The sequence below is a fragment of the Cygnus olor genome, chromosome 7 (assembly GCF_009769625.2).
Source record: "Cygnus olor isolate bCygOlo1 chromosome 7, bCygOlo1.pri.v2, whole genome shotgun sequence".
NCBI lineage: Eukaryota > Metazoa > Chordata > Aves > Anseriformes > Anatidae > Cygnus > Cygnus olor.
In genome coordinates, this window is record NC_049175.1 from 18,456,420 (window position 1) to 18,469,341 (window position 12,922).

Sequence of the window (12,922 nt, forward strand, 5' to 3'; positions counted from 1 at the left end):
ATTGGTTTATCCTGCGTCATTTCCTGTCACCACTGGTAAACAAATTGGAAATACTTTTCAATCCCACGCAAGAAAAGGGTATAGGAATACTATATAAAGGAGTGCAACTTTTATAACAAGTAATGGACAGAAATGTAGCTGTCTTCATAAGATCTAATCCTGGGTACAAGGGAACTCCTGTAAGCTTTAGCAAAAAGGACTATAATCATTTTTAAATCCAAGAGGATTTTATTTTTATGCTAGCTAACACTCCTCAGAGGTGAAGCATTAGAATTGGCTTCCAGTTAAATATGCTTTTCTAACAAATACTTACAGAAGCAGGAGTTTTGCTCTCTGAATGATATGGAATTAAAATCACTAACAAGAGTTACAAATGCCAGAGGGCCTAGCAGGACTGGAACACCCTATCTGAATGCAATTTAGAAATCAGAAGACAGTGCCAAATTCAACTGATGCTTTCAAGAAAGAACAGAATTCAAGAGCAGAACTCTGTGGTGCTAGGTATTATAAAACATGGCAAAAGGTTCAATTGCTTCAGAAAGCTTATAAGCCAATACAAGAAAATATAAAGATGACTACAACACCCAGACAACAAACATTAAGAGGGATGGACACTGGTGTATTAGGTATGAGGAAAAGCAGCCAGGCATATTTAATGTCAAGTACATTAAAATAAATACATATATATGAATATACACATGTACATGTATTTGTTTATATGTATATTGCATGTATAAACTTACAAACTACATTTTTGTTTCATTTAATGGAAAAAAATGCTCTAAACCAGGCCAAATCCCAATGGATACAGTAAAATATAAGTCAAAGAAACTATCTCAAAAGAGAAGTTCTGAATTGTCTGCTGATTTACAATGACAGGGCAGTTGATCTCATTTGATCGCATCCCAGACAGCATCCTAGAATAAGAGCAAGGCTTAGGATGACCACTGAGCAAGCCACAGGCTTTGGAACCAGGAGATGCACTTTCTGTGGTCAGACCTTTATGACCTTGGATACTAAACCTTCCTGAATCTCAGTTTTGCCATTTGAAAAGAATGGCACAGAACATTCGGACCTCACCTCAGAAAAGTGCTGACAGTAAAACTAGTTATTGCCTATAAATGGTAAAGAAGCCTCTCTTATGGAGGACAACCTGCAAAAATGCTAGCGTTACAATAAGTGTACTTAAATTCTCTTTCCACTGCTGTTCATGACCTCACAATTTCCTCCTTGTTAAATTCACACTTCTTGATATTGCAGATGTTCTGTTTTCATTTCAAATAATCTGTGTTCACCTTTCTTTTCCTCTCAGTGAAAAGTATGTTAACATCCTCCCTGCAGTCAGACATGTGAGAAGGTTTCCGCTTGTGCTTCCACAAATCAAAAGCAGCTGCTACATGGCACGGCATGGCAGAAGTGAAATCTCTTAAATAAAAAAAAGAAAAGCAAAAGGTGAAAGGAGGATGCAGCAAGCAATATAGCCTACAATACAATTGAGGAGTAGTAAAACAAACAAAATCTCCTTCTCTCTTTTTTTTTTTTTAAATGGCAAGGTAACTCTTACATTTATTTGTTGAATTCAGGATGAGAAATGGACATCTTCTGATGAAAGTCAAGTTGCAGAAACTTAATGGTTTGAAGCATCAAGAAAAAGTAGACTGAAGAGCATGCTTCATACTATTCTTCATGGCATAGGGGGAAATATCTAATAAAGATCAATGAGGATTTCCCTTTCCAGCTGTTCCCATCCAAGAAATGGCCTTATCCCTGTTGTACCTTGCCTACTTTCAAGTTAATGGGCTACAGAAATGAGAACATTAACATCCATCCTACAGCTGCTGCTTCTCAGGAATACTTTGGGAAACCAACACCAGCTCCCACCACTCTTCCAGGTTGAGTTTGCAGAATACGCAAAGTTCCTCAAAATGCCTTTAAAATGCCTTTTGGGGAAGGATGGACAGAGGGAGAGAAAGAGGCAGGTCTGCTTTTGGGTTAGAATATCACTGCATGTACTTAGCTTGATTTTTCTATGGCATTATATGAACTTGGTCTTTGTTCTATTTGTTTTGTATAAATGCAGGTATGCCAGGAAAAAAACGTGGTGCAACAGGAACTTACACCCACACAAAACTCCCTGTCCTGTGCAGCCAGTGTTAGTTCTCCAATCAAAATAAGGTTTATGGACAGACTTTTTATTTCTTGCCATTTTTCTTGTGTATTTGCCACTTGTCTGCAGGTATTGTGCTAAATTGTGAACCTTAGAAGTACAAATTTTTATCTGTTACCCTTGCAGCTATAAGAAAAAATTGATAATAAGCCTTTTCATTGCAAAAATGCTTCCAGTTGAAATACACAGGCAGCCTGAACCAGCTAGTCAAATGGGAGCAAGCCCCCTTTTGCTAAATGCTTATGTAGCAAGGACAGGGTATAGTAACAATTGCACATCACCAAAAGTTCATACTTCAGGGTTGATGAATATCAACAGGCACAGTTGCAAACTGTTTCACCATTGAGGCCAGTGGCTTCCAAGCTTTTCCATTCAATAAGTCATTTCAGGGATGATGACTGCAGTTAGGCTCACCATTTCTATATTTAAGAGCTTCTGTCCAACTGTGATACCTACATCAGGCTACAAGACAGACAATCAGCTAGTCAACTCCTACTATGGACTCTGACCATAACCCTGGAAACGGGGATTCAACAGAAGTCAGGATATTAACTTGACTTCAAACAGATGATATTTTTAGGGAGAACAATGCATAGTCAGTGCTCTCATGGAGACTAGAGCGGGTGCAGGGCCACAATTACATGAGGAGAAAGTATTACAAAAAAAAATTAGCAGAAACATTAGTTCCTTGACAAAGCAGACAGAGAAAATACATGGATTATTACCCTAACCACAACGGCCCAGCCTGGATTTGAAAGCAGAGCTGGTGCCTCAAATAGCCTAAGGTATTACATCTGGTTCTTCAAACTAGTCTGACCCCTCTGAGACAGACAAACGCTTCCTTGGGGAAGAGCATCGTTCTTTCAAAGTCATAATGCTAACTAACCAGTGAATGGCAATCAAGATAAAACAAGCACCCCAATGAGTCATAAAACATTAATTTTCCATTAGACAGCAAGAGAGAATCTGATGACAAGAAACAACAACAAAATTAGCTATTAACAGAAACCAGATGGAATGGCAAAAAACTATTCAAAGAAAACTATTAACCTAATATCAAGAGAAAGAAGTAACAGGGTGTAGTAACCACAAAACGTCTCAATACAAAGACCAACCAACCATCAAGGTCAACACAAGGGAGCTTAAATTGGTTGGTTCTGAGATAGCTTCCTGTTACGCTAGGTTAAGCTGACATTAAATTATCCAGAGGGAAAACAAAGAAAACACTCAAACAAGAGAAACGCAAAACACCATGTTGACAGCAACCTAGCTGCCCAACAGAAAGTACAGGAATCAGGCCCTGGAAGAACATTTTAATGACATTTCTTCCTCTTCCCAGCAATTCCCTGCTACCTCAGTGCCTTCTCTTTTGAACTACAAATCTATCACTGACAAGCTTCAGATTCACTAAAATAAAGTGAAAGCATCTTCACTTCATTATGGCATCTTCACCGTCCAGACTAGGACCTAGGATAAGGTTGGTCTAGTAATATGCCAATTCAAGCCACCCAAGTGCCATTGAAGCACTACTGGATATATTACTCAGAAGCTAAACTGTTCCCCACTTTTTTTTTAAACAACTACAATTCAACGTTGTCAACCTCTGATACACACAAAACATGACTCAAGTTTCAAAATGATGAGATTAGCTCTAAACTCATAAAAACCAAGTATGAGTGTGCACATCCCCAATTACAGAGACCGAGTACACCAAAATACACATGATAAAAATAAGTCTGCAACACTGCCTAGTAACTGCAAAAGACATGAAAAAATGCAAGTTTTAAGCATCTGATGGAAAAAAAAAAAAGAATTTGAATAAGGTTAAAAAAAATGTACTTTTAGCTTCAGCGCCTTTCTTTCAGTTACATGCAGGACAGATGCATAGCTATGGTGTTTCCATGCTCCTGAAATATTTTATTTTTTTAATATTTCAGTAACCCTGTTTAGGCTATACTTTCAAAAGTGTTGAATCTCAGAAGCAAGAATATATATGGTTTTTGGTTTTAGGCAAATATCACCATTTTCTTTTCTAGGACTCAAATTCTGGATTTTTTTTTTTTTTTTTTTTTTGCCAAATAAGGCTGCCATTCACAGAGGCAAGGCTGTCTGTTTAAAGTTACTACATAGCAAATGGGTTCAAGTCATTATGTCCTTTGCATGCAGTCCCTCAACAATGGAATATGGAGACATGAGGGATAAGACAGAGGAAAAAAAAATGAACAAACCTGTGTAGTCTTTCAGTCCTGAACTGCTTAACTGAAGAAATGGAAAAATCACCCTCTTGGAAAACTCTTCTTCATTATCTCACCTTCACTGAGACAATAAGCTCATTGGAGTGCATCCTATGTCTTTAGGCCCATCTGTACAGCACCCTTCTGCTGTCTGCAGACAATAACAAAAAAGAAAACTTGGAAGAAACATCTGGGGATATGCATGTCTGGCTGTATGACAAAAGGCTTGAGCTGGGCTCTTCCGATTTCCTCACAGGTATCCTCACAAAAAAAGCACCGTGAAGCCATACTGGGAGAGACAAGTGCTACTTCTTTCAAGCCCATTGTGGAACCGGTCTTGTATGAAACTAAATGACTAAAACGAGAGTAAAAGGTGATATGAATCTCACAGGTTTTGCTCCTAAGGGCAGTAGAGGAACTTCAGAACAAATGTCTTTAGACTGCTACTTGAGCTCCTCTGACTCATTAAATCCTAGTTTCTAAGAACACTGGCGAGACGTTGATGGCTTCGCTGTTCTTGATTATCCGTGCTTCAGGCGTGTAAGGTTTCTACGCACCCGTAAGTCACCAAGCATATTTATCTAGCAACATTAGTTAACTGGTGAGATTGTAATCAAGGTAATAAAGCAGAAGCAGAAAAGCCCCTAATCATAATCTTTGTCCTTCATCCATATATAGCAGACAGATGAGAAAGGGATGTTGCTAACTAAGAAATGCATGGATTCTAAGAAACATTACAAAAGACTAGTTTTAGCAAATGCAACTGTAGGAAAGAAGTGTATAGTTTAGCAACAAGTGAAAAAAATCCATAAGTGAAAACAACAAATCTAGAAGAAGTGATGCTTAACAAAAATTCAATGCTGATGTCAAAAGCATATCAATAAAAGACATGAAAGGGAAGGAGAGCAAGCCACAAAAAGACATCAAAAAGGAGAGGTGGCAGCAAGAACAACATAATCTGAAATTCTCTGTTCCTTACAGATTTATGATTGTTAAAGACCAGAAAGAAGTTGTTTTTCTTTCCCCTGGTCTTGTTTTTCTCAGCAAATCAACACTATAGTAACTTTGCAAAGTTTAGGCCTGTTCTGTAGCTTCAACTGAATAGTTTTGACTATCTTTGTTCTTCTCCAAATGCTCTTCTAACTTTGTCAAGTAGGGTTTCCCCACTGGGGCTGACTGATTTCTATTGTAGTTGATAGGATTTCTACTCTTCTAAAACCTCTGTAGTCCTTTTGATACATCTCAGAAGGAAAGATTCAATGTGGCCCTCAAAGCATTATCAACAAGCACAAAAGATATGGCTTGGTAGTTACAAAACTTATGGTCATGATGTGTATGAGAGAGAAAGACAACTCTGTCACACCACACATATCGCAAAAGCTCTATTATCTTTAAAAAAGGATACTGCTAGACACCCTTCTTTCAAACCAGGGAGACAAATCTAACTCTTGAAAAAAAAGTGTTGCCAGAAGGCAGTATAGCTGAGTAATCGTCATGAAGAGACGACAATTTACACTGATCGGAATCACCAATACTAGTTAGTGCCAGGCTGCCTTTACCAGGTGCAGTTAAAATCCACTGATGCCACTAAGAAATCAACATACTGCCTGTACGTAAGCTTTGAGAATTATAGTAATCACATATGACCATTTAACAGAAAGCTTTTAACAGAAGAACAAAAACAAACCCGGAGATAAGCCTTTCCCTCCATTTCCAGGTACTCCTAGCATCTCCTCTGCTGAAAGAGTTTAGGCCTCAGAAGGAAATGGCCCAACTGAAAACATTCTGAAGTTTCCGTGAAAGAAGCAGTCACAGATATATTGCTGATTTTTGAGTCGGGAGGTGCACTTTCACTTCATGGTTTCGTCACTGTTTTTGTATGCTCCTTGGGTAAGCCATTTCAACTTATAATTTAGTTCCTTAAATGTAAAACGGAGCAAGCAAAACTTTCTTCTCTTGCCCTGTGGACTCACTTTTTTAGATTGAACATTTTGAGAACAAAGGTGGTCTTTACCTACATATCTACAATACCTAGTAAAACAAGACATGTGAGTGATCTTCAGTGCCAATATCACACCACAGTACCAAAAAATAATGCTTTAAGAGTGAAAGTACATGTTCCCAAAAGCTACTTTAACTGAAGTCTTGCTGTAAACACCATAGAGACTCTAAATGCCACCAGAAACTGGAGGTGACACGAGCAAGGACCATACTGACAGCCAAGTTCAGCTCTCAGAAGTCCAAAGGAATATCTGGAAAAGTTAAAAACATATAGGGTAAAAAAAATATTTCTTGATAAATCAACAGCAATATGAATTACCTTGCCACGACTGATGCCAAGGTTTAATATTTATAAAGAAGCACAGTGTTAGGTAGCTCTACAGTGATACCCCAACAAAAACAACCTTAGTATAAGAAGGAAAGGCACTTGTACAGAAAAGACAAGTTTTGTACCAAGTCAGAATATTCCTCAAGCCTCCTGACTAAAACTGTTTTAGCCACACTAGTTTCTAACAAAGGTCCCAGGAGGTACTGGAGTACAGAGTAGGAAAGCCAACCTCTATACTGCACAAGATCAGTGAATAAAGCACCAGCAACCTAGCGAATAAATCTTATACATTACTGCTTTTGTAAAAGAAAGTTATTTTCACAGATTAAATAGTTTGGGATCCTTCCCCACTTCCTTTGAAAGCACCTCAATAAACACATAGACTTCAAGATATTTAGGGTTGAAATTTTGTCAAATTCTTTCTATAATCCAGGTAACGTAGGTTGACTAGTTCTGGGTTTTCTATGCTACCACAGGCAAGAGGAAAGGCTTTTACATGGCAAATAATGGACTAAAGTAAAAGGAGAGGTGTTGGTTGTTGTGGTTGTTGTTGTTTTACTACAAATAAAGAAAACAAAGTTTTCACAGCAAAAGGGGGTCACCAAGTAGAGTGTCACAGGTATCCATGCCAGGGCCCGTGCTACCTAATACAAAACAGTCTGAAAAGCAAGATACTGGGGTTGCAAAGTTGTCTTCCTGTAGAGCTTCCCGTCTTTAACAAAGACAAGGTGCAGAAAAAAACAATTTTACCAGTTGCTAAAACAGCAGATGAAATGCAGGATGGATAAATGTGAAGTGACAATTTGAATTTTACATATTCAAGGCTGGGGTCCAGGAACTTAGGAATACAATTTTCAGGTTCTAGAATAAATTTTAGAGAAACATCAGCTGAGTGCTTAGTAGTGGACAAATCAACAACAACAAAAAAAACCAATAACCAAAAAAAAAACTCCGCAAGTATTTGAAATTATTAAGGAAAGGATGGAAAATAAAACAGGGAATCCCCATGTTCTTCAGAAATATCACCTTAAATACCACGTGCCGTTCTAATCCCACAGAAATCAAACAAGAGTTAGTAAGACTGAAAAGGATACAAAATGGGTAATGGGGTGACTAAATGTCTGCGTGACTGTTTTCCACTGAAGAAATGACTAGAGAGACTGGGGCTCTTCAACATGGAAAAGTGATAACTGAAAGGCTGTATGTGATAGAGCACACAGAGAATCATGACAGTCATGGAGAAAACAACTAGGAAACTACCACGCCTTTCTCCCATAAAAGAACCAGGAGGCAGCCAATGAAATGAGCTATTCAGAACAAAAGAGAGAATTTTTTGCACAATCCATATTTAATGGTGGGACCCTTTGCCCCATGTGGCTGTGGATGCTCAGCATTTTATTTGGGTTCAAAAACCTGTTGGAGAGATTAGTGGAAGAGGAATCTAGTAAGAACTATTAAATACGAATACAGAAAAGTCCTTGAGCTATAAATCAGTGGAGGCCGGGAGAACTTTCTGGGGAAAAGCATATGCTTTATGATATAACTACTTTTAGACATATTACATAATTATATGCCTGTTTTTATTCTAGTCCCCAAGCACCTACTTTGCATACTGACAAAAAGTGCTTTGGTCCAACCCGGTACAGCAGTTATGTTCTCAATTCTATCTGTGATTTCAACTTTGTTGACAACTTCAGGATTCCTGATATTGTGAACGTAAGGCACAATTTTGTTCTTTGTGTCGGTTCTCTGGAATAATCATCATTCATGAGATATGCATTGAGTCCTGAAGGATTCAAGAGAACACTACTCTCTACTCCCATATGGGAGACAAATCTGACCAGCAATGGAATTTAGGACCTTAGGAGAAAAAACAAAACAAACAAACAAAAAAAAACAATACAGAAATCAGAAAACCAACAATGCATAACAGGAAGCAAGTAGGAAAATAAATGCCACCAGCAGTGACTTAGATACATGTGGTCCAGGTACCCCCTTAGATAAAAATACCCTGGGACAATCCTATAAAGAGGACTGTGCTCTCCACTGCAGGAAGATAAAACAAAAATGGATTCCCCAAATCCCAAACCTCAATAGCTGCTGTCAGTTCCTTCCTGACCTCCATTTTCTCAGCGCCTTTCAAGCCAGCGTTCACTAGCTTCACACAAACTCCTCCAGAAACACAGGAAAGGCACAATGGCCAAAGCTCCCAAAGTTCGACATGGAGGTGGTCCAATTTGGAGAGGTTTGCAGCTCCAACTGGCCTGCCTTCATGATTTTGGATCTAAACCCAAGGTCGTAAACATCCCTATACCAACATTTGCCAACCGTGTTGCAACGTCTTTCTGTTAGCTTTCAGCATAGATGCTGTGCTGGTATACAGTCACCTCACCACAAGATTGGTCTCCTAACTTCACTGAGAGGCATATGCAAGACTGGGGAGCTCCAAAGCACAACTGCAATGCCACATTACCATTTATTGTACACAAAACCTTGCAAAGCATCAAAACGCTACTTTACCTCCAACCTCTTAATTCTGCCTTACTTTAATAGGAATGCACAAATATGTCAGACCAAACCAGAGCTGTGCAGCCAAGATAGCATATCACTGTGCACTGTGCCCAGGACTTGCTCAGAGAGACTACGTGGCTAGGCAAAGCTCTGCACTGATATGCTTCCACAGCTTTTGGATTGGAGTTTGCTTGCATCAGCAGTCAAGCCCTGACTTGCCTGACTTGCAGTCAGTCCACAGAGGTGCACATGGTTGTCTCACCACACCTTACACATGGTCAGTATCCTACTGTAACCTCTGTATTTGTGCCCACATTGCAGTCATTCCCATCCTGCTGTGGCAATCAATGACATCTTGCTCTACTGTTCATCAAGTTCTTCTACCACTGTATACTACCATTAGATCACAAGCAAGTGGTGTATTTACTATAAAAATCTTCTCCACCCAGGACCTCTAGTCCCATCACTGTCATGCCACGTGCCCACCTTTCCCTCAGCTGATATCGATTCTTCCTGAGAACACTGAGTAATATTTTGCTGTTATTGAAACCACTCCTCACAACAGTAACCATATTAAGACATCAGCATCCTTCTACTGATGTCTTAGACTAAATCCATTGCACCAGTAACAAGAGGAGAGCTGGTCTGGGTTGAGTATGATTTATTTTCCTAGCGGTCATGGGGATGGCCAGAACACAACACCCTTTGGCCTTAGGACAAAACCTGCTACTCTGAACCAGAAACATACACTCATGTCGTTCACAAACGAGAAACACAGATTCACAGTTCCTAACAAATCTCCAAGGCTTTCAGGGTTGGAAAGGAGTAAAAGGATTGACAACATGGTTTCATTCCTTACTGCTCTGTTTTCATGGTATCAGCACATCCTGTGGTTGTAGTAAGCATTTAGGACAATGAGACACAGAGGTCTGGGGAAGTGTTGTTTGGGACAAACAGCCTCTGTCCCTACTCTTACTAACCCTCTGCAAATGAGCCTCCCTTCTGCAGCCCCCCTGAGGAGCAGCTCCAGCACTTCAGAGGGAAGAAGCTGTTATATTCTGCGCTACTGAAAACTTGATTTTCAATCTAAGCTTATTCTTCATGTCTTTTAAAATTAAGAAACAATGAAACAACAACAAAACAAATGTACATCTGTTCATCTACCTTTAAGATTCCTTGTCAGCTGAGAAATATAAAACCAAAGTTTCTCCACTGCTTGATAGGTCCAACAAAGAGGCCACTCCACACTTGTCCTCATCTTTTTTCCCTCTTTTCCCAAGGACATCATAGTTGCAACTGTTTCATTTAGGTGCTGTTACAATAAGATGTTGCCCTTGTATGACAGAATTGGTTAATAACACCTCTTACAGTCACTACTTTACTACCGACATAAGCATACTGTTCATTTTAGTTTGTGTTGTTTCTTGCTGCTGCCAAATTTTGTATATTTTCACTGTATTTCTTACTGTAGCATTAGGAATTGTTATATTCTATTACAGAGATAGTGCTGAGGTTGGAGATAAAACTGGTAAGGAATTTTATCAAGTAAGTATTAGTCTCCTCACCTCAGTCTGAACACAGAGTATCATGTTTCCCTTTCTGGTTTGATTCCAACTCTTTACTCTGATCCATGAAAGAATTAGCAAAAACTGGAGTCGTACCCTTTTTCCCCCTTATTAGTTAACTTTTTTGTTCAGTGCAAGCTCTCACTTTCCTGGATTGTAAGTAATGCCTGAAGTACTCTTCCTCAGTCTGAATATTTTCCTCATTCTTAGATGATGGAGCAAATCTTTGTGAACTTTTGCAGATATTTTGATCCAGACATGGGAAAATTCCTTTTTTTTTTTTTTTTTTTGTTATTACTGATAACAAGTGAATTACAAGCACCTAAATAAAGCAACCTCCTCTCCCCAGGAGTGAGATTTTATGATCTGCAGTGTCATAGTCCGCCCAGATTCCTTATGCCTCAGCTGCACAAGGATTTTGAGAAATTTCTGCAGCACAGGCATAAGCCTGAGCACCTTCAGATGGCATGTCAAAGACGACTCTCCTGTCTGGGCCCAAACTGGTTTACACCAGAAATGGGCATGCTTGACTCCTCTCTGTACTGGTAAGTCTGTAATTGCCGTTTTGTTCTACAGTGACGGTATTAAATCAGTATCTGATTATTAAAAAAATAAAAAATATGCAAAACCTGGATGTTGATAGTTGAAAAAGAACAACACAGAGATGCTTTTAGAAACTATCAACAAACACATCAACACAGTGCATTAAATATGAAAGTGCAGAAATAACTTCCTTCTCTATCCCCTGATGACAGACAACAGGGCTCTAGACTACAGGTGTAACCAAGTAGTGCAGCAGAAAAATATGCTAGTAACGTAAAAACAAAACAAAACCTTAAAGTTTAAATAACAGAATCCCAAACCTACCTCTTCATTCCACTGACTTCAATCAAGTAATTGAATGCCTGGAACCTCCTAAGTCTCAGGAAATCAGAGAAAGAGCCCTGGTAGTGAGTTTCCATGAAACAAGGACCTTACACATTGAAAGTTTTCACAGTCTATTTTCAAAAGAGCATTAGACTGTCCTCTCCTTACCTTACAAAAATAATGAAACATCTGCATAATTCAAGTGACAGATCAATTCTTACTGTATGTACAGCATATAATTTAAGGAACTTTAACATACTAAGTGCAAAGGAGCTGAAAGTTTTTAAAAAGTAAAGATTTCAAGTTATTTAGGACTCCCAAAAGTACTGATGTGCCCCACCCCACAAAACCACAGGTGGTAGTGTGTGACAAAATACAGTCACTCCTAGTTGCTAGCAAAAGGAAAACAGAAAAATCACTAAATATCATGCTCTTGTGTACATGCAAGCTCTATTTAGGTGATCAAGTAATCTTGAAAGAAAACATACTGCCAGGCAGTGTACATTTAAGCTTCACCAAAAGCATGTGATCATTAATCTCCTCCTGGGGGATTTCACTTAAAGCTGACAATTTCTGCTTCCACTAGTAATGCTTATTTACTAAACACTGAATCAGACTTAAAGCTACCATTTTTAAAAGAAAGCAACTTGTCTGCACTGCACAGCACAGCACACCGTTTCACTCTAGTTGTCCAGCAAGGACTCAATCTTTGCACTCTCAAGTTTGGACTTTTCAGCAGCCCACCCCTCTCTCTCTCAAAAAACAAAACAAAACAAAAACCAAAACAACATGAACAACAAAAACAATGAAAAGCCCCTCCGCAAAGCAAACCACCTCCCCTAAACAGGGAAGGCAGGCAGGCAGGACACACACATGCACCCGTGCAGTTAGCAGCCAGAAGCAGCATCCATACTTAAGACACACAAAACAAAAAACATTTGAACATTCTTGCCAAATGACATTACGCGTTTGCATTCTTCCCTTTCTCACACATGCACAAACCCACACGTTACAGAGCAAATAATGCTCACAGAACCGAACAAAGACCCTTTGTTATTGTTCCATAAGGTTTTGCAAAATCCCCCTCTTTGTCTAAACTGAACTAGTGGTGTTGCTTGAGCCATGATGATCTAAATACACAAAGCATGTACGGAAAAGGAATACAGACTACTTTTAGAACTGATATCATTAGAAAATATAGACAAGCTTTTGAGAACGCAAGCCCAAATCTCCGAGCATCTTTATTCAG

The 12,922-nt window shown here is 39.0% G+C and overlaps 1 protein-coding gene across 7 annotated transcripts in view; it reads right to left on the minus strand.

The window, feature by feature from the left end:
* MARCHF8 (membrane associated ring-CH-type finger 8) overlaps positions 1-12,922 on the minus strand; it is a 95,333-nt gene that overhangs the window by 39,091 nt on the left and 43,320 nt on the right. The gene's annotated exons all lie outside the window — the stretch shown is intronic.